The sequence below is a fragment of the Aythya ferina genome, assembly GCF_964211825.1.
Source record: "Aythya ferina genome assembly, chromosome: 2".
NCBI lineage: Eukaryota > Metazoa > Chordata > Aves > Anseriformes > Anatidae > Aythya > Aythya ferina.
The window spans coordinates 158,531,676-158,558,520 of record NC_140297.1 but is presented as its reverse complement, the minus strand read 5'-3'; the positions used below and the strand labels follow the sequence as shown (position 1 = coordinate 158,558,520).

The window sequence follows — 26,845 nt, the reverse complement described above, 5'->3', positions numbered from 1 at the left end:
GTGAAATGTTTTTTTATCAAAGCTCTGTCCTCAGTTTTAAGAGAAATCATGTATTCTGTGTTCTTCATCTACATTAAACTGTGGCTAACAACTATAAACATATGCAAATATAACCTTTTTTTTTCTCATTTTCTCCCTATATTAGGAAGTTTGTCAATAAACAAATACTGTATGTTGTCAGAGTATGTATAATTCTATGCTTATATTTAGATTCATGCATGCATTCATGTGTGTGTATTTATATATGATGAAATGTGTGTCTGTGCAAGTAAGTAACAAGGGTATAAACGTGTGCATGTGTATATAGGCATGTATATGCATATATATATACACATAGCAATACAAGCACATGTATATACATATAAACATGAGTGAGTTTAAGACGTCTCCACAGATTTCCATGAGAGGTTTGATGCCAGGAGATCAGTTAAGCTGTAGCATGAGTCCAGCAGAGAATAGGTTGTACTTTCAAGTCCTACACACAGAACAGCTTTTAGGTGTTTGTACATGATACCTTGCAACCAAAAAAAACAGAACTGTATGTCTAATTTTACTAATTATTTTTGATACCCTTGATACTCTCATCTTTATCTCTTCTCTTCTCTTTTCTTTTCTTTTCGGGGTGGTTAACAGATTTGCTGCTTTTTTAATGACTCTTTTTTCCCTACCTTGTTGTACTACATGGTTTTCCAAATCCTCTTTAATGTGTATGTAAGAAATATTTGTAACACTAATGCTTCTTGGTAAGGGAGGGTGGTGATGTCACTGAAGACCCTACCATTAGGGTAAGTCAATGGACCAGAGCTTTAATATTAGATAGATTTTAAGCAGTTATGATTCATCATCAAACCTTGTTCTTACTTGCTTGGGTTTAGGTGTCAATGAACTGAAGGACTTTGAGTTGCTAAAGTGCTAATGTATTCCTTTACCCTTGCCAAGCATTCCCAATGGCACTGCTGGATTGATTGTGCACAAATGTTGATTTTCAGCTATGCATTTATAGAAATGTTATACTTTTTTTGTGTGTGTGTGTCTGCCAACTGGTGATCAGTATTGGACACGAGAATTTTCTGTGGTCACAAATGGCATATTCTTGAATTATGGTCAAATCCCACAAATGTCAAACAGTCGTCTTAATGGTTGTGTTTGGGGGGAAGGAGGCTTATTTTGCACAATGTGGCTGTGATTTATTGTCATGCAATATATATCAAATTGCTTTTTGTGCTTTAAACCAACTGTGTTAGGCTACAACCAGTCAGTGGAGTGTATTACAGAGGTGGGAACAGCTCTGGTTTCACCAAGATCACCACAGAGTTTCAAGGCCATGCCTATGCCATATAGTGTGGGACACTGCCAACCATTAACCAGTGCTAATGGGATGAAGAGGACTAATTATTGCATAGCTGTTGTCTATCCCTGCACCTGGCATAAACCTAGATGCAATCAATTTTTTTTTTTTTTTTTGGTGTATTGAAAGTATTTAAAGTATTTGATGAATCCAAAAAAAAAAGCCTTCTCTGGGAGTTAGCAGAATTTAACAGAGGAAGAAAACAAAAGGTTGGGTGAAAAGCATTGAGGCAGATGATGGTGAGGTTGAAAGTAAAGGGAGGCTGGAGGAAGAGCAGGACAAACCCTTCTATATTGAAATGGGTAGAAATCCTACCCATTTGGAGTCTGTACAAGTAACAATTTGGTGTCAGGCAGGCAGCATCAACAGAAAACATGTTAAAGTGGTTCAGCAAAAGTGTGTTGTAATATCTCCTTAGTGAGATGCTTCTGACTCTGAAGTAGGCTCACGCACTTGTTTGCATGTGCCTGGCATGGATGCTTACAAGGTGTTTCTTTCATGTATATCATGCCCCAAAGCACATCCATTTTCATGCAGTGACACTTGCACAGGCTGGGGACATGTAAGGTTTCATGCAAACTGCTTGAAAAGGGTGATGGTTAATTCACATCCATATCAGCTGCTCCCTATATATTTGCTGCTTTATGCGTGTCTTCTTTTGTTGCTCCGTCAAATATGAGAGAAATTGGATGTATGAAACCTGCTGAAGGGAATGCAGCGTGGTGACTGTATTACTTATTATTATTTGTCAGCTGCAGATTGGTCAGAACATACAAAATTATAGTTCCCACAGCAACTGTAACCTGACCAGCATGCGCATATATTACGGCATTAAAGTTACCACTCTATACAGTAATGCAAAATACTACCTATGTTCAGAGGACCTGATTTATGGGTCTTGTGAGACTGCGTGGTCAACTTCTTCACTCTGGTGCTGATCCAGTCTTAATTCAAATACAGCTCGCCTGCAGGGCTTTGTTTTTATTTTATGTTTTATTTTATTGCAGCAAATTATAGGAGGTTTGAAGAATGCTAGTTTTTCCATATGGATGTCCATATAATTCCTCTCTTCCATTGGTGGGTGGGAGAGGTAAGGTGTTTGGTAGCATGGACTTTAATAAGAGAATAATTAATTCCCTAGACTCAAGTAGTAGGTACAATAAGTAACAATTGGAAAGTGAAGCTTCAGAATTATTCTCCTGCCCATTGTGGTTTGCTGTAAGAAATGTTTAATTGTGTTTATTTATTTATAAAAGCAAAAGAAAGGCATTGATCCAAAATTCCTTGAAGCCTGAAGTTATATAAATTCTTAATCAAATATATGTTTGTATGAATGTATTTGTGTGTAGACAAATCAATTTAGTTCTATAGCTGTGTTATGTATTGAAAAACATGAATTTTTACAATGCTAAATGATCATTGTTGAAAGTGAGTTGTGGCAAATAATTGCAAAAATCCCTTTCACTTGAATCCATTAAACCAATTTTAAATATTCACCCGGTGGCCAAAATGAGACCTCGGAAGTCTCATTAGGAGAGTGCACAGGGGAATCCTGGAAAGCAGCACTTCTGTTTCCCTTTTCATGTTTGAGAAATGCTGTTGCAGAGATGGTGAGGTGTTCGGTGGTACACCAGTCCAGGGATGGTCGTCTCCAGTTCCTCCCTATGTATGGGGCAGAGGTCCCTTGGATGCCACCTTCTTCCCCTTGGAGTGACCTTGGTGCAAAGCATCTATTCGTCCTTCCAGACACAGAGCCCACTGGGGTAAAAAGGTATTTTGTGTGTCCCCCAGCAGCCCAGGACAGACTGGTCAGAGGTAGAAGAGGTTGAACAGCTAGATAGACCTTTTCCTCTTGGAATGAGTCCATCCCACAGGGCAGCAGCTGGGTATAATAAAATATGATAATGTTCTGTGTAAGCACGGAATAGATCATCCATAATATTAAAGTAATAAATGATAGCCTGCAGAAAATCCACAAGATAGCCAATAATCTCTCTGAGCACAGGCAGTGAAAAGAATCTTTCTTTTTAATTATTTTTAATTATTTTTCATCTCACATCATCTTCTTCCCGTTGAAAGAAGAATATGTTATTGTGCCCATGGTTGAACAAGTTCAAGTGATATTTAACCCAGCAGCGGTCTACACTAAAAAACTTTGGGCTGCTAAGGACCTGTCCCTGGCAGTACCTAGCAGGGATAGTGTATATTGTGCATCATCGTTGCATCTGTGACATGTTTTTAGACCATCTCCATCTCTCCTGGATCCGCAGTGACCACACGGGGCCATTTACCTTCTCTGTTCTTGAAGGGGAAATTTGAGTTTCTCACCATTTGAACTTTGTAGCCAATATCCCCAAAGGACTGGGAGAGGGGAAGGAAAGCTGAGGAATGAGTTTTAAATTGAAACCACGTCAAAAATCTGAACAGACTTTTTTTTTTCTTTTTTTTTTTTTTTCTTTTTTTTTCTTTTTTTTTCTTTTTTTTTTTTTAAGAGGAAACTTTCCTGGCAATTTTTAGAAATCAAAATTACAGTAATTCTCATAGTGTAATGGCACCCCTCTTCATTTCCTGTCGCTCATGGGAAGAGGGAAGGATAATTACTGCTCTGGGATATGGCAGTTGCCAAAAGAGATGCCTTTGTCTCTTATTCCATAAGACTACTTGACCCTTTTCACAAAGGTTAGTAAATTATGTTTCTTAGAAGCAGAAAAAAATGGGTAATAAACCTCTATTTGCATTACAAGCTTCTTTCTCCTAACTGCATCAATTTATTCATGCTTTAAATGGACTTCCTTATCACAGGAAGCATCCTTTCTCTCTTTCTTCCTGTGTTTATGAAGTTGTTCTTTTTATGTGGTTAGAGAGAAATTCTCATTTTGGGGCAGCAAGATCCAATCCTTGCCTTTATGGGAGAATAATTTCTTGGCAATAATATCTGCATAAACTGCATATATGTATGTGTGTGTGTAATGACTGCAGTGACTTGGGCTTCTGTTTTTGCAGGGTCCTTATCGTGGTAGATGATAAGCTCAGCTATTGGATTGTGCCACCCGGAGGATCTCGCAGGCTAAGCAAATGCCAGCAGGCTATTTTGTATGATAATTAACAATGACTTTGTAATGCGATAGGTGCTCTTTGTGCTGGAAGTCCAAAGCCCAGTCTGAAACTGGCTTCCACTTCTTGAGAGGTTGCGGCGTGTATTTTTCTGAAATGCAAAATGGAATTTTACACAATCAAAATAAGGCTTTTGCCCCGACAAATGGAGCTTTTTATTTACTCATTTATTTTATTGACTCCAACATCTTATCTTAGCACTCATCCCAGATCCTAATGTTCCAGTCTGGCTGGTATATCTTAGGTAATCAAGCTTTAGCTTTGGCGATAATGTATCTTCCATGTGTGGTGGTAATTGCTATGCCTTTTCAAGGTCATTTTGAATGCAGCTACTTCTGTAAAAGGTGTTATTTCAATAACATCAACTTTGTTTTAGATGAGTGTACATCCATTAAGAGCCATATTCTAATCAGCCCACTCCTCTTCTTAGGGCTGTCAATAAGGAGCAGTTAAATCACTTGGCTATTTTTTCTCAACTTTATTTATGCGTGGGCAATTTTTAAGGCAATTATTAAAGCATTTTTCCTAAACAATATTATATATATATATGTCTTTCTCTGATAGAAGAATTTAATAAGTGGGCTGAAAGATATTAAAATCTTTTTTTTTTTTCCATGGTCCCTATGTTCCCAATGAAGATGCCAGTGGGCTTTATCGAGACAGTACTTGACTGACTAACCACTAAACTCCCTCTCTGACACATCAGGGACGCAGCATCTTGCAACTGTGGGAGTTAAAATGAAGAATCCTCCCTCCGTGCTTGCTTGCGATGAAGCCCTTGGACAAGTGCCCATGTTCCTCGTGCTGTCTGCAGATGCGCACACGTTTGGTGGGGCAGCAGGCCTCAGTGCTGCGTGTAAAAATGAACAAGAAAAGCTCCAAATCCCACTAAAAGGAGGGTATTTGCAAACAAACAAATTAAGCGAACAAAAAAATAGTCTTCTAAGAACCCATAGCACCTTATTTTGTGGAAGGAGAAAAATAAGAAAAGACCAAATCCATCCCAAGCTGCCATTTCTGAAATCTCCCCAGCAACCTCAGCACTGTGGATTTTCCCTAGCAATCATCTGTCAAGCTCCTTTCGTGGCATAAGCCTGCATTGCTTGCCAGCTTCTGCTGATTTAGCTAAAAACTGCAGCTGCCTATATCTGCACCTGACCAAAAAGTTTTGTACTCATTAACTGGGTTTTCCGTTTTTTTCTTTTTTTGTTTTGTTTTGTTTTGTTTTGCTTTGTTTTGTTGTTCTCCTTTTTCCCATTTTTTTTTTTTTAATTTTATTTTAATTTAAGTGAGAAAGGACAGAGGTTTTTATGTGGGCAGAGGATGAAGGCAGAGCGTTTCTTTTATTTCTTTTCTCCTCCACATCTCAACTGATACCCATGTTATTATTCCTCCATAGGAATAATAACAGAATTATTCCTCCTCATAGACATAGCACTGCAAATACTTAAGTACTTTTCCTTCCAATGCTTGTGCCAGCTGCCTGGGAAGTTGCAGTGCTCCTTTCTCCTCCCGGGTGCTAAATTTAAAGGATGTTGCAAATACCAATCTTTCCTTTCATGCAAAGTCAGCTCATTTGTGGAAGGGGCTGCTGTGCCCAGAAAGATGGGAAAAGCCATCGTCACCCTTGGCTAGTGAGGGTCCATCCTGACAGCCCTGTAAGAGGAAGGCAAACACAGGCAAATACAGGCCATAAGCTCAGAGCTGGTGCATGTAGGCTGGGTCTGTAGGACACCTGGACCACAATGCTGATAGTGTAACATTAAAAAATTCATCCATGTATTGGTCTGCCAGCTTGGATTTTGTTCACTCTAGTTCAGTGTGTGTTTTTTTTTATTTCCTCTGCTATATCTTCCCTTTTTAAAAAATAATAATAATAAAAAAATCATTCTCCTTTGCAGAAGCCTGATGACGCAGTAATCAAGTGAAAGTAGTTCCACTTGCTGGTGTGATGTGGATGCTTGTACGACCTCGTGCATGCCCTCCACTTCAACCCTACCTTGCAGAAGTTGCACTGCAGCAGTCTAAATTGACTTTTGCCCTGGCAAAGATCACACAGTAACTGGAGAAACAAATGTGAAACCTTACTGAGTGTGTCACCTTGCTCCAAAGTGAATGCAGTGTTATTTAATACATTTAAAACCCCCTGTGGAGATGGATTATTGAAAGGAAGGAAATTGTATTCTTCTAAACCCACTCTGATGGCTGCATTTATCACGATTAAATGTGAATGGCAATGGTATTTTCCCATGACAAAATATATTTGAAAATAGGTTAACCCTTGGCTCGCCAGGGTGAAAAGTAAGACTTGGTGACCTTTCTAGGCTCCATTTGATTTCTTTTCATGGTCTAAATAACCAATACTGTGTCCACGGTATGATTCAAAGTTATTTAACCCCCTTGGCTCTTATGTAGAGGGCACTGCTGTTATCACCACTATAATATATATCGTCTGTGAAATGCTGTGTGATGCCCCAAATCCACCTGGCATGGTAAAACAACCTGGCTATCTCAGATTTTTAGGACTGATCACAATTATTCCTGATTTACTGTAAACACAAAAACAGTCTTCTAATTAGGATTCTTTGTTCTGCTGCTTCGTTCTGGTGCTTGGCTGAAAACTATAACCCAGGTTTGCATTATTTTGCCAAATTAAGCTCTCGCTGACGTTTGGATTTATTGTGGAGTTTCATCTTCACTTCTCATTCCCCCAGGATGCTCAAACACCTTTGGAATTCAATCATAAAGCTAGGCATATATCAGAGAGGGGATTTATATATAGTTGCTTTATAAAGTACAGCGGGATCTTTGAGATAAGGGATGTGCTGCAGATGGTGTTTCAAACGGTTATTTTTAAGCTGATAGCAATAGCCTGTGTGATAAATAAAATAAATGTGTGTGCAGATGAGCACAGGCGGTGGTTCTCCCTTATAACTCTCCCTCCAATTTGAGAAGGCGCCTGGGCAGCAGATAATTCCCTTAAGTTAAAGAGGCTTCTCCAGCTGTGTGTGACTGTCCCAGCTCTGAACTGAGATGGTTCCCAGCACGTGCTGCAGGTGAAGCCTGCTGAAAGCTCCCAGGACATGCTCACATATGCATAGATGGGAATGAAGAGACTAAACCCTGAGTGTTTCTCAGCACTGGTACGGTCAGGAGCAAATCAGTGTCATGGGGCTGGTACCCGCTCAGCATCACCCCTGCGATTCCTCCTGCTTGTGGATGGATCCCAGGGGGAGCGATGCAGCCAAGCCAGCACAGGGCATTCGCCTCCTGGGGGTGTTCAAAGAGGCAGTTCCTCATTCCAACAGCGAGCTGCCAAAAATGCTTCTTACTGTGCCCCCTGCGGTAAACCACAGCAAAACTTTGCAGCATCCCATTTGTTAATCCCACCTTAGTTAAAGCTGTGTTACCATGCAGTGTGCTGGGATGAGCATTAAGCAGGTTTTTATGCTTATTATAATTATTATTATTTATATTCAAGTGATGGGTAGGAGCCTTGAAAAGATTAATTGGGCCCCATGAATCTTGCGAGTCCCTTCCAGCTCGGGATATTCTATAATTCTGTGATAACAGACACCTGGACTGTGATAAGTTCAGACACTGAGCAAAGCAGAGCCATCCTCCTGCTCCAACTTGTGCAATTTCCCAAAGCAGAACTCAAGGATAAGAGGTGTGATGCGTTCCTCAACTCCCTCCTGTATGGAGACTTAGAGGTGGGGAAGCGTATAGGGTTTATTCCTCTGCATAGAGAAACTGTCGGGAAATAGGACAAAAACACTTATTTCCATGGACTTGGCTTTCCATGGGGATAAGGTGAAGATCTTGCTTCCAATCTGTGCAACACGTTATCAGTTATGGTTTGCGTCCCTCATTTCATTTGTTTAAAATGAAGAGCTCCAGTATTGTCTTCCACCTTCACTCAGACTCTAAGCTCCTGGATGTCTGTGACCTTGCACACTTCCACGTCCCCTTTACATTTTTTCTGTATGGGAATACTTTTTCATGAAGAGGTTAATACTGGCATGATGAGAAACAGAAATTTAGCTCAAGAAAAAAAAAATAAGACGCCAACAAACAAAAAAAAACAAAACCAATTAAAAAAATAAAAAAAAAGAAAAAAAAAAAAGTAAAGCACCTGCTTGCAAGCACAACTGATTTCTGGTAAGTGAGGAAGGTGTTAAGGTGTTTTGGTGTTTTCTCCCTTTCTGTGCCCAGCAGTTGGTAATTGGTGAGGTGATTTGAGGAAAGAGAGTGGGAATTTGGCTTTGTATGCAGGGTGACATACTGACCTCTTCTGGAAGCCCAGGACCAGGAAGTCTGATGGCCACAGTGTGTGAGCTGCCTCTATGACCCCGATATTCAAACACAATTAAAAGCATCAGTGATGAACTGGGTACAGAAAAAAAAGCCTTTTCCAGGAGTTGCTGGGGAAGCTGCAGATGCTGCACATTCCGGAGTGCCATCTGCTGGTACAGGATTCCCCAAATCAGATACAGGAGCCTTGTTTTAGTGTGCTCGGATGAGAGCAGCAGTAGAGAAGGCTTGACAAACCATCAATGTTTGTTGTTGCTTAGCACTGAGATGGGATAAAATCTGCACGGAGGTGGGGTGCGTTAGGGGCCAAGAGCATGTGCTGAAGTGATGGGAGAGAGGGAAGCACATTGACAGTGGGTGCAGTAGGGAGTTGTGCTGATCTGTGAATTTAACAGGTTCCAAACGATTTAAATTAACAATAAACCTCAGCTCAGCTGTGTGAGTACGAGGTAATGGGGATATCAAGGGGTTTTCATGGTGGTGTGCACGTTCTGGATGCTTGCCTGGTTGGAGCTGTCAGACAAGCATGGGCTAGGAGAAAAAAAAAAAAAAAAGGCAAGAGAAGGGGTTTTATGGACAAGCAAAGGGAAGGATGATGCACTGTTCAAGAGGAAGGAGAGAACTCTTTCTTTTTGCTTTAAAATGTTCAGTTTGGGATAGGCATTTTTTTTTTCCTTTTTCTTTTATATGCTTTGTCCCTCATATTGTAATTTTACAAATTTGCATTTGTTCCACATAGGATTTCATTTGTGTTCTTGTCCTGCACTAAAGCTGCTTCTTTTGAGATACTTTATTTATTTATTTATTTATTTATTTATTATTTTTGTCGTTGCTCTTGATGATATCCATCACTATAAAACCTTTTTCTCTTCCTAGTATTGCTTCCAAGACTTCAGGCATTGCACGCTGTAGAGACCTAAGTTCACACAAAATCCCTTTAATTGCCCTTTGGCCATCTTGATTTTCTCCTTCTGCAATCTTGAATCTCACAACTCACCAGTGGTGCTTCATCCCCTGCCTACAGCTGTAAAAGTCTGGAAATAATTATAAAATATAAGGTAGTCATCCAAAGAAAAGAACAAGTCAAAGAAGCATAGTAAAGGAGTTTGTGTTTTTCTTTGTTTGCTTTGGTTGTTGTTGTTACTTTTTTTTTAAATGTTTTATTAGGCTTCTTTGTTTATGCACAAATGATTGTGCATAAACTTAATTGATGTGAAACAGGAGGAGATGAGCTGGGAAATTCTTCAATGCTGATTTTTTAGTAAATATTTCTGAAGGTCTGAAGCACTTTGCAATTTAAGATATTTCAGCTCTACTGGGGAAAGAACCCATCCCTGTTTTACAGAAAAGGCAGAGGTAAGATGAAGAGTGTAGGTCATAGAACAGGTTATATTGAGCCTAAGGGATTTGACTTTGTCATTGCAGTAAACACAAAGTATTTGTTCCCAGCCTATCCTATGCCATGAGTTATCAGTTTTGTTTTGTTGTGTTGTTTTTGTTTTTTTTTTTTTTTTTTTTTATTTGGGATACTCAGAAGGAAATGGGGATTGGCGGGTCTGAAGGTGCATACTTTTGATATGTAAGGAGTCTGAGGAGTACATGTTCCATGGGTTTGTTTAACCACTGTTGAGTATTGGAGTACTAGGTAAGGGATTGGGAGTAGACATGCAGAGTTAAATCAAGAACTTCTGGATATAGTGTCTTTGTGGTGTGGGGATTTGAGGAACATCCCCTCCTGTTCTCAGTAGTGTCATTGGCCCTGCTTACAGAGTAGGAAAGATGGGAAGGGGAATGAAACTCTTACAGTGAGGTCCGTCTCCTATGGCTTCTTCGTAAATGTTATGTAATCATAATAGGCATTGACAGGAAGGGATTTTACAAAAGGAGTGATGAGCTGCATTGCTCAGTTCATTCCACTGAATTTCTACTGAAGAGTATGAATGAGTCAATGAATGAGTGAGGTATTTCATATTTATCCAACATCATTACATTCAGCGGCTCTGAATTTTCCTTTTGATATCCTCCATTAATTCCCAGCATCTCAGCAGGGAACAAGTCAATCTCCTTGTTCTCTGGCACAACTATTTGGTGAGAAGGTTACTGATAAGCTGTAAATTAGCTTCCATATGTTCTGAATGCAAAGATATACATGGAGTTCTTTACATACCATGCCAAGTGGCTCCTCTTGGCAGGTCGCTCCTCCAAATATGACAAAGAGGACTTTGGCTTCATTGCAGAACAAGCGATGCTAGAGGACCGCTTGTCTGCAAAACCTTTTACATCAGGAAAATTCCTTGCACCGTGATTCACTCATGCCATATGTGGAGAAATTAAATTCTGGGTGAGATGCATGAAGGAAACCCCACAGGAGAAGAAATGATTTGGCAGCTGATCTGTAGAGCTCTTTCAGCCACCTCTAAAGAAAATGCTGTGATGCCAGTATCAGTTTCATTACACATCTGGGCTTGACTCATCTGTTACAGTAAAAGAAGAAAGAAACCCAAAGAAATAATTAAAGTTCATTATTGCATAGATATGAAATAGCATTATTAAGTATCTACCTCACACTTATTTATAACCCTTCTTCCTGACAGAGCCTGACATGTTTCGCAAACACCACTGAATGATTATATATTCTTTGCCCAAAATCTGAGGATGTTGCTCTGCATTTTATTCATCACTTGTTCAGTCAAAATTTATGTTCCTGCACAATCCATGCATTTTCTGAGATCTCTTTGTGTAGGTACATTACTCATGAGACCTGTGAGGCATATTTAGAGCAAGTTGGGGTGGAAGGACTTGAATTTCTTTTTGAGAATGCTGACACATTCTGAGGAGTGCTGGACTGGGCACTGCTACAGCATGATAAAGTGAGACTGGAGGAGAATATCACCATTGTCACTCCAATCCAATAGGCAAATCTTGGTTAGCAGGATATGGTTATCAATGACGATGTTTGTCAAGGACAACAGAATCATCATGACTTCTCTTTGAAAAATAATCTGGGGTGATGGGTGGTGCCTAATTCTCAGAACATTGTAAAACTTTAGCAAAACTCAGGCATATGTAGTTTCCTGAAAAATTAACCCATATGTCAACGTCCTCGAGAGTCTGACTTAGGATGTGTTTCAAGGACTTAGAGGTAAGTCAGCATCCAGCTGGTCTCACCCCTTTCCATTTTCCAAATATAACACAAGAAGATTTTTTTTTTTTCCAAAGGTATGAATTGGATAAGTGCCTTTGGTATATTAGCACAACTGTGTTTGAGCTAAGCAGCACCACGGGTAAAAGCATGGATGGTGGAAGGAAATGCAAGGACCCCAGAAGAAAGATATAGTAAACCTGTGAGGCATTTAAAAACATTGAGCCAGATCCCTGTGCCTCTACTGATTGGAAGTGTCACCACCCTCCACAGGCAGTTTCAGTGGTACATAGAGTACTTTCAAGGGAGAAAGTCAATGTGAAACCTAACAATTATGTTAAAGTACATGGTGATATTATGGACTTAGTCAGCATCCACAACTGGGCATGGAAAATAAATGTCCAGCATTAAATCTGTCAACAGTTTCCTCACTTGTTCTAATCACAGATCAGCAGACAATTTAGGATTTACCTTTAAAGAGTGTTTTTTCAATGATTTTCTTTTCACCATTTTTTTCTATTACCACTTTTGCCACTTTCTCTGTTGCCACTTACTGTGGCAAAAAAGTTTCCTTTCCAGAAGGCAGGAGGAATGTTTTCAGCTAGTTCTGCCTCTTTCTCTGTTACCGTCTCTCCTCCTCCCCCATCTCTTACTCATTCCCCTCCGTAGAAATTTTGGTGAAGAATTGATAGCAAAGAGTGTTGAAGCCAATTCCTTGCCATGTGTTCCCCGGTTTATAGCATGTGATACGATCAGTTACATTTCTGCCCATAGCCATACTATTAATGTTTAAATTGTGCTTATTGACATAATGAAACCTACTGTGAGACTAACAATATAAATATGCTGAAGGAACAGCTAGGAAAACAAGATAAGAGTATCTCAGCACCCAGGGAACATTCACAGGGTGGAGAGTAATAGTGAACATTATTTATTTTGCTCATCAACAATTTTTCAACGAAAGCAGATTTAAAAAGTGTGGCAGTTCTCAGCATATTAAGTGAGCAGCTCTGAAACAAATTGGGATTAGCTTGTATAGTGACTCCTTTCTGTGTAGTAGCAAACTACTTCTGGCTAAAGCTTTCGTTTATCAAGTTCTTCTCCTCGACTGAGCCAATGGAGGCTAAAAGCATGTTCTGTGTACATTGCTGTCTTTTCTATTTTGAAATATGAAGAAAGCCAACAGTCCTTGACTGTGGATGATTTTTTAAGTTTTAGTACAAACTCATTGAGGGCTTTTTCCTCTTCTACTTCATTTCAGATACTAGTATGAGTCCTCCCAATATGTTAACCAAATATAACAATGAAGTCCCTTCTTCAAGGCTCTCACCATCTAATAGACTGATGTTTTGAAGGAGCTGCACACGACATCGTGGGTCTAATTAAATAAAACCTATAATGAAGGGATATCAAATGGGGTTGAGCAGGGACTGGGAGTGCAAATGGCAAAACACAGTCCATTTTCTATTGATTGTTCTTTTGCCTGGTTCCTACAATGTCTTTTAGGAGAATGGGGTAGTCTTTTTGTAGAGAAGAGTAGTAAACTTCATTACTCAAAAATGTAATTGTGTGCAATGATAAAAAGCAGCCCGCTGAAACAAAACAAGCAGGTTTAGTTCAGGTATTTAAAAGAAATAATTAGATGTGATGAAAGCAAATAAAGGTAGTAAACAATTTTCAAGGAGTTTTCAAGAGAAGAAAAAGAGTCAAAAAACACTCATTGAGATCCATGAGAATTTTGCCATAAGCTTCACAAAGATCAAAATTCAGCCTTCAGCCACTAGATCCTAGAAATTTAAAGTCTGTTTTCTTGCTGATATTCTTTTTCTTGGTCAGGGCCTCTGCTTGTAACATGAAAGCACAGCCAGGATCATGGGAGGAGAGGAAGGTGGAATTCGTGAGGAAGCCAACTTTAAAATAGCTTCTTCTCCACTTTGGTACATCATTCTTGGGTCATACTGGTCCTCCCTTGACTGATTTAAATTGACTTTGAGGCTTCTTCCTGCCTCTTGTTTTGTTCTGAACACTAAATCCTGGAGAAGCAAAGACTTCTTGTCTGGCTTGAGCACATTTCATGGATAATCTCTGTGTCTGTTCTCTAGGCTCTATAATGTCTTCAAAAGACACAGCATCGAGCATCTGCTTTCTCCTCTCTCCCAACCATCAGTTTGTTTCTTATGAAATATTTATTAAGAGAATGATATTTGCAGGCAGAGAAAGAGATAATTCATGCGAGCAATCAGCTCTGGGTTAACTGGAGAATGAAAATGTCTTGGACCGTAGCAAAAACTCATAATCAAAGGGCTCCCCAGCTATCCATCAAACAATCAATTACTGTATCCATTAGTCCCCTTTCACCACACATTAGAACAATTTACTAGACATGCTAATGTTCGGGTCATTGCTCCTTAAGGATGAGCAAATAGCAGAGGCATCTATCAAAGTTTTGATGCTGTGTGATCTCATACAGTGTGAATATATGGCTTAGATCACTTTATATCCTCATGGTATCATTAAGACTATTAAGGACCTCGTCTGTGGGGGGCATGCTGCTTGCCTCCAGCAGCTCAAGGAAACGTCAAAAGAAATTCTACATTTCATATGGCATCTCTGTGGTGAGATAGAGGGTCATTCTGTGTGAAACATGAATAAACAAACTACGCATCAGAAAAACAGTGGTGTTTTTGTCACTTGTTAGTTATGCTGTTCAGATTAATTGCCAGCACATTTTCTATTCTTAGATATGCTGGGGGGGGGACGGAGGATTTTTACAGGAAGATGGAATCCAGACAAGATAACACCCCAGAACAGTCTTGTTTTAGTCTTCATCCAGCAGCAGATAAATCTAGTGGGTTGTCAGACCATGTGTGTTGGAGAAATCTATGCTAATATTTCCACAGCATAGATTTTCACCAATGAAGGAAGCAACATTCCTTCTACAGCCAGTGAAGAGAAATAGACACTCAGCAGATAATGTATTCACATCCTAAAGCACTTATCTGAATTAACTAGGATGGATTGTTCTCTGGAGTCAGGGGGGAAGCAAAATAATTTATTTTTTTTTTCCCTCCTCATAGTCTCCCTTGGTTGGGATTCATCTAGCCAAACCTTGGCATGTGCCATCTAGGTCTCTACCTCTGAGCCTAAAATTGGAGGCTCCCTTTGTAGTCAATGATACAATCTCATGTGTTAAGTAGCTGTCAATCTTTTTAATCTGAAGCATAGGGCTCTAATCTCCATTGACTTTATTGACCGTGTCTCCACTGAATATAACGGGAGTCTTAATAAGGAGTTTGGAGGTCAGTGCTTGCCAGATATGTAAAGCTTGGTGAGGTGGATTTCTCGAAGTTCAATTTGGCTGCTGAGTTCAGACATAAATATGTACTGTGCAAACATCTCAAATTACTTTAAGACTGATCCCACATGCATCTATACCTCTAGACCTGATCTGGTGGCACAAACTGGTTTCTAGCTTCAGTTAACTGTTAGCAGCATATAACTCCTTAGCTCCAGTAGCAGCACATAGCTCTTTGGAAAATCAGGGGAGAAAAGGCAAAAACAAACAAACAAACAAACAAAAAAAAAAACTCTACGCTGTTTTGAGTAGACAGGAGCAGGAAGAAATAAACTCCCTACAAATATCCTTCCTGTGGTTCCCTGTGGTATCTTTCTCCCCTATATGTTCATGGATCCTTGGACAAAAAGAGAGGACAGAGCTGGTGGGTACGTGCATGATGCTGTGCACACACTTGTATCTGTTAGCAAGGAGCATCTTGTGCAGTGTGATGTCTTAGGTTATGTAACAAAAAGCTTGTGTTCATGCATACAAAGGAACATGTAGGAGCATGTAGGAAAGCCTGAGCAATACCCTGCCTTCTCCTGGTCAGCCACAGAGGGCAGCGGGATGAGGCTGTTGGTGACATTTGTGTTTGGGTGGGTGAAGATGTGTCTGTCAGTGTGGATACATATGGCCAGTTGTTGGTATGTGTTGTATGCATGTGTGCCCACTGCAAATACATGCTCACCCTTGCTGCTGGTTGGATCTGTGGGCATGGGGCTGCCAGATTTTGGCATTAAGCAGTTATTTCATATGGTATTTTGAAGCTTGAGCTATAATCTAGCCATCAGAGCAAGAGCAGGAAGCTGTCCACTTTCCACTAAGAGCATCTTTTTCCAGTGTGGTTTTGGAGACAGAGGTCTCTTTCAGGGAGTGAAATATGATTTTAATTGAGGGAGTATGTCCTAGCCTTGCAGAATCTGTTCATTTCTCCTTTATTGCTGTAGGAATGGAAAGTATCCAGATTCGAGCCCTTGGAGACTAGGTGGAATAGTTAAGAAAATTACCGAGAAGCAAGCAACCAACCAAAAACGCATGCAGCAGTTTTCAGAGTACACTCTAACATGTGACAAAATTCCTCCGGTGTTTGCACGAAAGTTTCTGACAGGCGTAATTTTATGGCACAAGCAATCAAATCTGCCAGCTAATGGCTTGGGAAGGGTATTGGCATGTACAGAGAGATCAAAAAAGAATCCAAACAGAGTATAGAATATAAAGCATCAGATGAGAAAATAAGGGAGATAAATTAAGTAGTTTAGAAGAGATTATCAAAAAAAGATGTTTTTGCAGTCTATAAATACTTTCAAGGTGAAAATATAGATGAAGACTGGGTGGATTATTCACCAAGTTAAATGATAGAAGTCAGAATGGCCTAATGTTGGGAAAGAAACATGTAGGTTTAGTGCTAAAGCTAATAAGGAACAATTGTGTTGATTGTTTATGTCGCATCAGTTTGGCAAGTGAATAGTACAGTACAAAATAGTACAAATAGTACAAAAGTAAAATAAATAATAATAAAGTTCCAATAAAAATGTGTGGTAGAAATTATCCAAATCTTTATCTGTGGCCTCTCCTGCATTTGACGCAGTTAAGATATTGTCCTGATGTTCACTGAAAAAATGAACATAATTTGGGCAATTTTGTTACATGTCACATTCTGGAGGCACTGAGCTGAAAACCTTTCAGCATTTTTTATCTTAATCCCTTCCCTGAATGTTTTGTTTTGCAAACATTTTAGGTAGCTTTTTCAATCCTCATGAAAGCCTCCATGAAGCCCATATGCTAACAGTGTGGTGTGGGACTGAACGGCTGAGCTTAAAAAAGGTTAGCAGCTCTGCAAATGTATGGCACAGAGACAGCATGGAGCACACGAGGATAATAAAGTGGGCTTGCATTACATTCCTCTGCTGGCATTTCCTATTTCTTGTTTGTAAGGTCAAACTCACTTCATCTTTCCCAATGTAGAATTACATCAATACAGGATAAATTAGCAAACTGCAGAATTCATCTTATTTAATTTTCCATGGAAAAACTAATTCAGAAAGAGTATTTTATTCCCTTGAGCAATGTTTATACTTCTCATTTTTATTATTTCACTTTGCAGGCATTTTGGTCACAGATATACACCTACAACTAAATTTACCTAAAATCATTAGTTTCTCTTTCTTGAGATGTTGTCTAAATCTGTAATAACTTTATTGCTATTCTTGGGGAAAGATACAATTTTCTTGTTGCTGTTCTTATGTTTTTCTGCAAATCAGCAAATATCCTGACTTCATTTGACTTGTAATTCAAGTTGTCACTCTTCATTTTTCTTGCAACTGAAACTTACATACTCCAAATTAAGTTGACTGGTTGTTAAGTGTTTCCAGTAATACCGTGTCCTCAGATCCAAGTGGCTTATTGCTGTCACAGCACACGGAAAACAGGGCAAGCATTTAATTCCCTTCAGTCGAACTTACCTTTTTAAGGTTATTTATGGGTTGCAAGCTTAGACTGGGTTTGTCAGGGACTGCTGCTGGTCAGGGGAATGAACCAGGCTCCTCTGCTCTTGCATTGTGTGTCTGGGACAGATGGGAGGAATGGCCACTGAAAGAGCCCCTGTGGTGTTAATGGGGAACAGAGAAAGTGCTCCTAGAGCACTTAGATAGCAACCACTTAACCACAATAGTTGAAAATGTGCTCTTTATTTCACTGGATGTATTTCTTTAGGAACAAATGCCACAGCCTTTTTGATTGCAAAAGTCCTGTTCTAAACAGGCTCTGCTATGCAGTGCCATGCCGTGATTATACACTTAAGAACCCAACTACTAGAATCCAATGCAAATTTCCAAGTATCTCCTTTCCTCCCAAGAGGATGATTGTGTCCCATGACCTGGAACATATCATATTTGAAGCAAAAAGCAAAATATAACAGGTTTTGTAGGATGAGGAGACAATAAAATGAATTTCTGTTTGTTAGGTTATACACTTTCAGCATATCCCTTTCTAGCTTGAGCAAATATGTTGCTTAAAAGAGACATAAGACTTAAGGAGAAGCCTATAAGGACTGTGTTTTCCTTGTCTTCGTCATTTTCTTGACCCAAGAGGAACAGCAGAACCTCTATAGGTTCAACACAGACTGATGTGCTCTTCCAGATCCAGCTGAGTGGACTTGAAGGCACAACCAGCTCAAGTAGTGTTGGGACTGCCTTCATGGCTTTGCCAACAGGATGGATCTTGTCATTGCTCCCAAGCTGTTTTCTAGCAAAACAAGTGGAGAAAAGTCCATCCACCTGTTTAAAGGTCACTTCTATAACTGATGGAGGATAAGGGACATTCACTAAAATACTTGCCTGAATCACTTGCCTGGATTTTCTCCTTTATTACATAATCTAAAAAAAGACCCTAGAAAAAAGTCAGGCAAATTCAACCATGTTCAGCACTACTTGCGTTTGGAAACACCACAAAACGTTTACCTAGTGGTTGTCAGTAATGAGTTCATCTGTCATCTTCACAGCATCCTTGCTTTATTAAATCTAGATTTATTCAAGATGTTTTTGATCTCTTCAGTTTCTGGTCATAGAATCATAGGATATTCTGCGTTGGAAGGGACCCACAAGGATCATTGAGTCCAACCCCTTGCTCCACACAGGACCACACAAAAAACAGACCCTATATCTGAGAGTGTTGTTCAAATGCTTCTTGAACTCTGTCAGGCTTGGTGCTAACACCACTGGCCTGGGCAGCCTGTCCCAGTGCCCGACCACCTCTGAGTGCAGAACCTTTCCCTAACCCCCAGCCTGACCCTCCCCTGTCCCAGCTCCATGCCGTTCCCTCGGGTCCTGTCACTGTCCCCAGAGAGCAGAGCTCAGTGCTTGCCCCTTGTGACTTGAGGGACTTGATTTGCTTTCTATTTAGAGGTTTCTTTCTCAGCTGGAAAAACCTCATGGGAGTCATCAGTTAATTACTCAGATGGACTCTGCTTGGCTCTGACTTTTGCTGGATCGTTTTGAGTAAATCACATTGACTTTATGTTTTCAGGTTTCCAGCCTGTAGTACTGCCCTGCTTTGTTCAGAGTTAGTATTAAAATAATTCTGTGTGAGGTGGACCAAAGGGCTGAGCATCCTTTGCTGTAGAAGACAGACTGTTTAAGTCTCGATGCCTCATTTTTGCTTATGGTGAAATCTGGTGGATAGTAATTCCCAACTGTAGAAGGCTGAGAAAAGCCTGTAAGTGAAAATAGGTTATGTTTGCCTGCAGAGGCAGTGCTGTTGTCCCAGAGCTAGTCATTTCTGTGCTGCAGCATCTTGCTGCTTTCCCAGGATAATGCTGGCATAATTTGAGCGGGGGCTCTTCCGTGGGTGGTTCCAGAAGCTGTGGTTGGATGAAGGAGCCTTGTCCCATCCTGCTACTCCAAGCTCAGCCCCCAGCTTTCCTCCTCCTCTCCCCCAAAGGTGGACCTCACTCTTACAAAGAGGCAGGACCCTTGCCTAGTCTCCCCAGCCCAGCAGCTGACCACTGATCTCAACAGATGCTCAGCAAAGCTCCTTCAGAAAGGCAGTGAAAAGCTGCCTCTGGCTTTTGTCCTCATTTCAGGTCAGGCTTTTGGGCAGTAGCTGAAGTATTGTGAATGGGGGATGGTTAGACCAAATGACCTTGGAGGTCTTTCCCAACCCTGAATGCAGGCAGTGCCAGGGCTGTGGAATGGGCAGGTGTTTTGCAGAGCAGTCACTAAATGGGAACGTTCCTCAGTCTCAGGCTGTGAATGTTTCCTTGGACTCTGAGCAGTCCACTGAAACCCTGGAAAACACCAGTAGTGAAATGAGATTAAAAGATTGCCGTCAAAGCAGTTTGTTTTGTGGGAATCGGTTGTGTTTCTGAAAAAGAGTAACTGAGAACTCCAAAAAGCAGAAGGCGATGAGGATTAACAGGAGTGGCTTTCTTTCGAAGTGCATGGCATAGAAATATACTCTGGTTTTGCCACTAACATACAAACCCAAATGCTCCATTCTGCATAACAGCTATTAGGATTCAGTAAATGCACCCATTTTCATACCTTCCGTGTAAACCAGTGAATTTCGTGAAAGAAAAAGACGTACTTTACGTTTCCAGCATCTTCCTACTTTTCTCCTGCTCTGCTCTACAGGGTGGCACTGTGCCCGTGCTAGGGGTTGTCTCTGCCGCAGGAAACCAAGCTGAATTTGGCTCTCGCCTCCATGTGAACCCAGGAAAAGGCTTCTCACTTTTTTATTTTTTTGCCCTAGACAGGTGTTAACGAGTGAGCCAGTGACTCATTCGCCTTCTAGTTTGCCTTTCTAGCAGGAACCTGCTCTCCAGCTGCGTGGCACATACACCGGGAGGCAGAAACAACACGGTCCCTTCTAGGCAGTTGTGATGTGTCTGCAAGCTCTTGCAAGCGTGGTCCCTTTGCAGAAATGTTAGGTGCTTCAGCTGCTCAGCGATGGAGCTGCGAGCAGGGGAGTTTTCTGCCTAGCATCAGGATCCAGGGACGACGTACAGTACAGCTCTCAGCCAGCAGTGCCAGCCAAAACACAGTGCCAGCAGCAGAGCTGTGCAGAGCCAGAGAATGATGAGAATATAATTCAGACAGCTAGGAAAGGGCAGGAACAGCTTTAGAAATGTGATGCGATGCCGTAAAAATACCGGTGAATGCTCTTCTTCAAGACAGTCCTAAAGGAATGTTTATCTGCTTGCTTTGCATATGTGGAGATGACACCTGAAGCTGCTGATAGTACAGGCAGCTGGCTTGAGGAAGGATGGGTTTAGATATTTGTGATCAGACTTTCATCATTCAATTAAATGGGCTTGAAAATAAAAGGATGTTAGGTGGCAGAGAGGGGGAATTTATACCTCTTTTCACTGCTGCTGTTTCGTTTCACTCACATTGCCACAGGACCATCTATTTGCATAGCAGATAAAGTTCTCAAGTCAAGGGAAAGGAGGGAAAAGTACTGGAAATAGGAATAGGACGAACTACTCATTCTCTCGCTTATGGGGCATCTGGAAGAATTATTCACAGTGAAAATACATGACAAATGTAGCCCTTGTGATAAACTGAAATTTGCTGTAGAAGCTGACGCTTTCCATGGGCAAATCATCTGACCTAAGGCTGTGCTCGGTGTCACCCCCACCACCTGAGCCTGGTGGGAAGGGCATTCTTCCTAAATTTGGTCTTCACCTTGGGGTGAAAATACATGGCGCTTGTTAAAAGCACGTTGGATATCAGAGAGCTAAACCTCAGGCCTCTGGTTTATTTTCCTTTTCTTCGTCTACCACAGACATGTCATTTAATTCTCCAACCCTGAGTGCAGTGAGATCGACTCTGAACTAGAGCAGCCCTAGGAGCTGAGGTCAGGATTGCTCAAAATGAATTTAGTGGAGTAATAAAGTCTTGAAGGAAAAATAAAGAAGAAGGAAACAGTAGGAGGTATGAACTGGGTACTCTGTTAGTAAGTCTCTTCTAGTTCCAGGAAACTAAATGGATTTTCTTAGCCTTCATGACTGCAGAGACTTGAATGATTGAATTTATAAATGCTGAAAAGCGAATCAGCAAAATAGTTTCTGTTTTTACATTTTCCCTAAAACTAGTAATTTCTTGCAGACTCCATAGCAGGAAGCGGGTAGAAATGGTGATTTTCTTGCTCAATTTCAGACCCACATCATTCAAAAGTAAACAACTTGATCAAGAGTGAAGACAGCAAAACATGAGACATTCTAGTTAATTTAAATAAAAATGTACTTCAGTCCTTCCCTTTATGCTAATTTTTGCATGCTGCTTCTTCTCATGCTACATTGGTGCAGAGTAATCACATTTACATAACTCGAAGAAAATGCTGAATGCATTTCTGTATTTGCCTGTGTTCGAGCTGCATGCAGGAAGGATGGAAAATATCCCCCTGAAAGTGGCCTTTGTTTAGGACTTAAAGGCAGTAGTATAAAATGCGCCCAGCATTTGAGTGAGAGGGAAGGGCAAGCAATGGTTAGTTTGTGATTGCATTTCTTCCCCCGTTGTTGTGGGAAGCTCCTCTCCTAAGATAACGGAGCTCAGATTACCAATCACTGCTGCGATCTTCTGTGTGAAAGATAATGCAAAGTTGTAATATCACTATTTCACTCCTCTAAAAGATTTAGAGGTCCCAGGCTGCTTGTTCTGTGCCTGCCTGAGGCCTTTCTACCTGTAATTGCTTTGGGCTTTTGCTTGGCGAGAAACAGCTCTAAATCTCATTGAGTCTGCAGGGTGAGTTGTTTTGGAAGGGTGGTTTGAGAAAGATTATCTAATTCGATTTATCTGTCTTCTTAACCTAGCTGTATATTGTAGGTAGGCAGGCCAAACTGGCTACTCCGTGCCATTTTTGTCCCCTTCGGCTTGCAGTGCCAACGTGCTATTAAAAATGCGTCAGGCACAAGCAAGTAGCGTAACAACGGCAGCATTCTGCACAGTGGTCCTCCATGCAAAGTATTTTATTGATCTTTAATGCAGGCACTCTGGCCTCATTATTCTACACGCAATAAAATGCGAATCTCTGAGCCTGGATGCTAGCGAGAATAGGATATCCTCATAAAGTGTAGCCTGGCTGTTTATGTGTCTATACATACTATAAAGCAGGAGATAAACATCTCTGCATTTGCATTTTGTGTGAAAGCCAGAGCCAAAATGTTACCCAAGGAGACGGGAGAGTTTGCAGGAGGTGTGGGAGGTGTGTTGATTACTGTTTGAGCTGGCCATATCCCTGCTGGAGACACGGAAAGCTTCTGGAGACTGGAGAAGACAGAGCACCTTTCCTTGGTGTGCTGCCTGAGGCGTGTAAGACCTCTAAAATACTCTTATTTTCCTGGCTGCACAAGGTTTCCGTGGAACAACCTGCAATATGTACTACAAAATTAGCTTGTTATTAGTGAGACGACTTCTACCTGGGCTTGTATAAACTTGGGGGTGATCAGGGAATTTCTGAGCTATGATGTGCATAGCAAAGAAAGGTTGTTTCTGTATGGGGATGGTTCTGAGCTGAGGCAAGTGGCTCTGTGCAGTAGAGACAGTTGACAGGCCCCTTCTTTCTGCATTGATCCTGATTTCATGATTTTAGATATTTTTCAGTGAACTTCCAGTAACAGAAAGTGCACAGTGAATTTTGTGTTTCAGGGTAATAATGTGAAATAATAACGAAATAATAATATTTCAGCACAATAATGCGAAATATTTCAGCACATTAATAACTCCGAGACCTTGCAGGATGATCTAGAATAAATGAGACAGATTTCAGTCATGAGTGTCTTCCATCCGTGCGATTATGAGGACAGCTCTAACTGATTGCAATATGCATTTGAGTGGAAAAGTAGCCAGAAACATATTATTTGTGTTCCTTCACATTCTCCAGAGTTAGGTTTTCAGTCCAGTTAGGAGATTTGCCTTCCCCATTTTGGCAATAGCAGTGCTGTCACATCCATCCTAAGGTGCCAAGGTGAGAGCTCTTCCTCTTCCCACGTTCTTGCACACACTTAGAAATTAAGCTGTCTTCTCCAGGACACAACTCTTGGTTGAAGTCAGAGTCCATGGAGATGTTGTAGAAGGGGATTTACATTGTCTAATTTCAGGCACTGAGCTCAACTATCCTCTTCGATTGCCTTCACACAGAAGCTGAAGGTAGAAATGTGAATGCCTTCCTCAGCCCTTCATCCCTCCATCCCTCTGGATGGTCATTCATTTGGGGGACACAGTCTGTAAACCCAACTCCATTAAACCTTGGTTATTGACATCTTTTACAGATAATTTTGGAACGACTGAGAGGCTGCAACAGCAGCTCACATTGGTCTCCTTAATCATCTTACTTGTAGCTAACCTGAGCTGAACGGAACATATTTGTATGTCTCCTTCTTTCTCTCTGCCTTACAATTTTGCTCCGTATCTTCATGGTTTTCAGTTCCAGGTTTTGCTGAAGTGTGGAAAAGAATTTTTCCATTGAAATCAGTAAAACTCTCACTGGTGCTGAGTCTTTTCTCACCTATATCCAGTCAACACATCATGTCCTTTACCTTTAGTACCTGTCCAAATGCCTTGTTTGCTTGATTATTTTAATTTCTGGTAAGGGAACAGGCTGTAATGAGCAATCAGAAATTACATCGTTAAAGTTAGAGACGTAAAAGAGAGCTACAGGACTGAATTGTTACCAGCACCCACCTGCAGGATATTCCCTAATGCTCTGAAGATGAACCCCGCAGGTTAGGTGATATTATATGAGGTGTAATTCAGGTTAGATTTCTGCTTCTGGGTGGAATTAAGAGCCTATTAAGAGAGGTCATTTCAGTCCCTTCCTTGCTGGTTTTATGTGACGCGGGCTGTAAAACTACTGATATTGCTGTGTACGTAGAGAAGAAATTGTGTGTGTTAGCACCCTTCTTTTGTCCCAAATAATATACGAATGGGGAGTGAAGCAGACACAGGGCTGGATGGGGGGAGTTGTTTTTGGGGGGGTCTCAGATGTGCAGCATCTGATGTAAAGATTTGATGGCTGGTAAAATAGAGATACTGGCAGAAGTTGCCCCTTCCAGATAAGCCTTTTTTTTTTTTTTTTTTTTTTTTTTTTCCTCTATCAGCAGCTGCATATAGCAACTTCCCATTTCTAGAATAAATCTGATAAAAAAATGTAGTTGTAAGCAGGAACGATTTTATCCCAGTGAAAAGATTTTATCCAACAGAAAAATGTTGTGCTGGGGCATAATTTTTCAGATATGATGAATAACAACAAAGTATGACCCTCAGTCCTAAGAATTTAGTTTTAAAAGAACTACTGAGCATATCAGATAAACTCAACTTTTTCTCCCCTATCATTTTTTTTTCACAGGCAGTGTTTGGTTTATAGATACATCTTGACAAAAATCTGCCACAGGCAAATTTCAACAAAAGAGCAACTTCAAACACATCCAATTAACAATTTATGAAAGGAAATCCAACAGAAAATTACATAGAGATTCACAGCGCATAAAATTTGGCACTAAATCAAATTTAATGCAGAAATGCCTGTATGGGGAGTTATGGCCCCTTGCAGTGCATTGTCAAAAGGAACTTTATCTGTGGAGGCTCAATGAGTGCCCTCCATCATATTTTTTCTTGCTATAAATAAGAGATTTTGTCAGACATGGCAATGAGCAAAACTCTAAAGGGAAAGAAATACACTAATAAACCTACTTATACACCGTTTTCAATCAGAAATATTAAGTCATCAGATTTCTTCTTATTTCCAAATCCAGGATTTGTTCACTTTATCACTGAAATGAGGGCCACTCTAGCATCAACAACCACAAAATCACTTTTAATTTCTCCGCACAGCCGGCTGCCATACAGATCCCCCTAGCAGGTCATGATGACTACAGTTAAGGTTACTATGGAGCCGTTTTTGTGGCTGGGAGGCAATTTGAGACCCCCTGCATTCTGTTGTTTCACAGTTCACTCGTTCATTCAGCAGTTGTGGTTGGGTTTTCTCAAAAGATGTTAAGGACACAAAATCACATAATTGCCTTCAGCAGCTCTGAAATTAACTTAAGCCACTACTTTGTTTGGAGAAAAACATCTGTTTCTAGACCATTATGTATTTAAACTCGTAAATAGCTGGCTTTTGTAAGAGATGACTGAGCAGCATCACTTGCATTGCTCTATGTGTATTATATTTGGGGGTTATTTACAGATAGTAGGACCAACAAGGGAGGATGACAGATACAGTTGACAGAAGCCAGACCAAGCATCTTTGTGATACAACTGTAGTACTGCAGGGACTAATATCATTTGAGGAGCTGGTTATTGTATTGCTGAATCTCCTGTTAATCCTGTGCTCCCACTTCAGAACAGGATGGGAAACATTTGGTAATGAGCAAATTTGATATCTTCCACTGAAATGGATGTATCTGTATGGGGAAGCATGGATTAAGGTGGCCATTCACATGCATTTAAATCCATGGCAGAGCAGCTTTGTGACCACAACACTTCACCAGATCATTGCTGTCCTGCATCTTCAGAGGTCAGACACATGAGCCCTTCCAACCTGCATCACCTTGTGCAGTATAACTGGTGAAGATGCAAGAACTCCTCTATCACTAAAAATGAAGCAACAGAATACCCCATGGTGTGTTTTCTTTTCTTCTTCTTGAGTCCATTAATATATGTTTTTGGCAGTGAAACACTCCACTAGATAAGTCAGTGTCTGAGGCACATAATAATTGGTGAATAAAACCCCCCAGAGTATCTTAATCTTATTAAAATGCGTTTTTTAAAGTGTAAATGAATTTTAACCTCATTTTAAATGATGATTTTCTTCCTGTGACATACCCTTTCTCTGTAGATAACAGATCCCAGGGAAACAGAAGGTGAAACAAAGATGTTCATGTCAAATATTTTTATCTTCTGTTTATATGTTTGAAATATACTTGACTCTACACTGCCAATTTTTTTCTGCATGCCTCTAGTTCTTCCATTACCCTACTTACTTCATCACATTGTATAATTTTCTTCGTCTGCAACTAGACGATGGTGATAATAATAATGAATTGCTTTTGTTAGGCAAAGTCTATATTTAGGCAACTGCAAAAGTTCTTTAG

The 26,845-nt window shown here is 40.5% G+C and overlaps 1 protein-coding gene across 4 annotated transcripts in view; it reads left to right on the top strand.

Annotated features, from left to right (window-relative positions):
* The window catches only part of TSNARE1 (t-SNARE domain containing 1), a 451,421-nt gene that overhangs the window by 209,407 nt on the left and 215,169 nt on the right, over window positions 1–26,845 (top strand). The window lies entirely within an intron of this gene.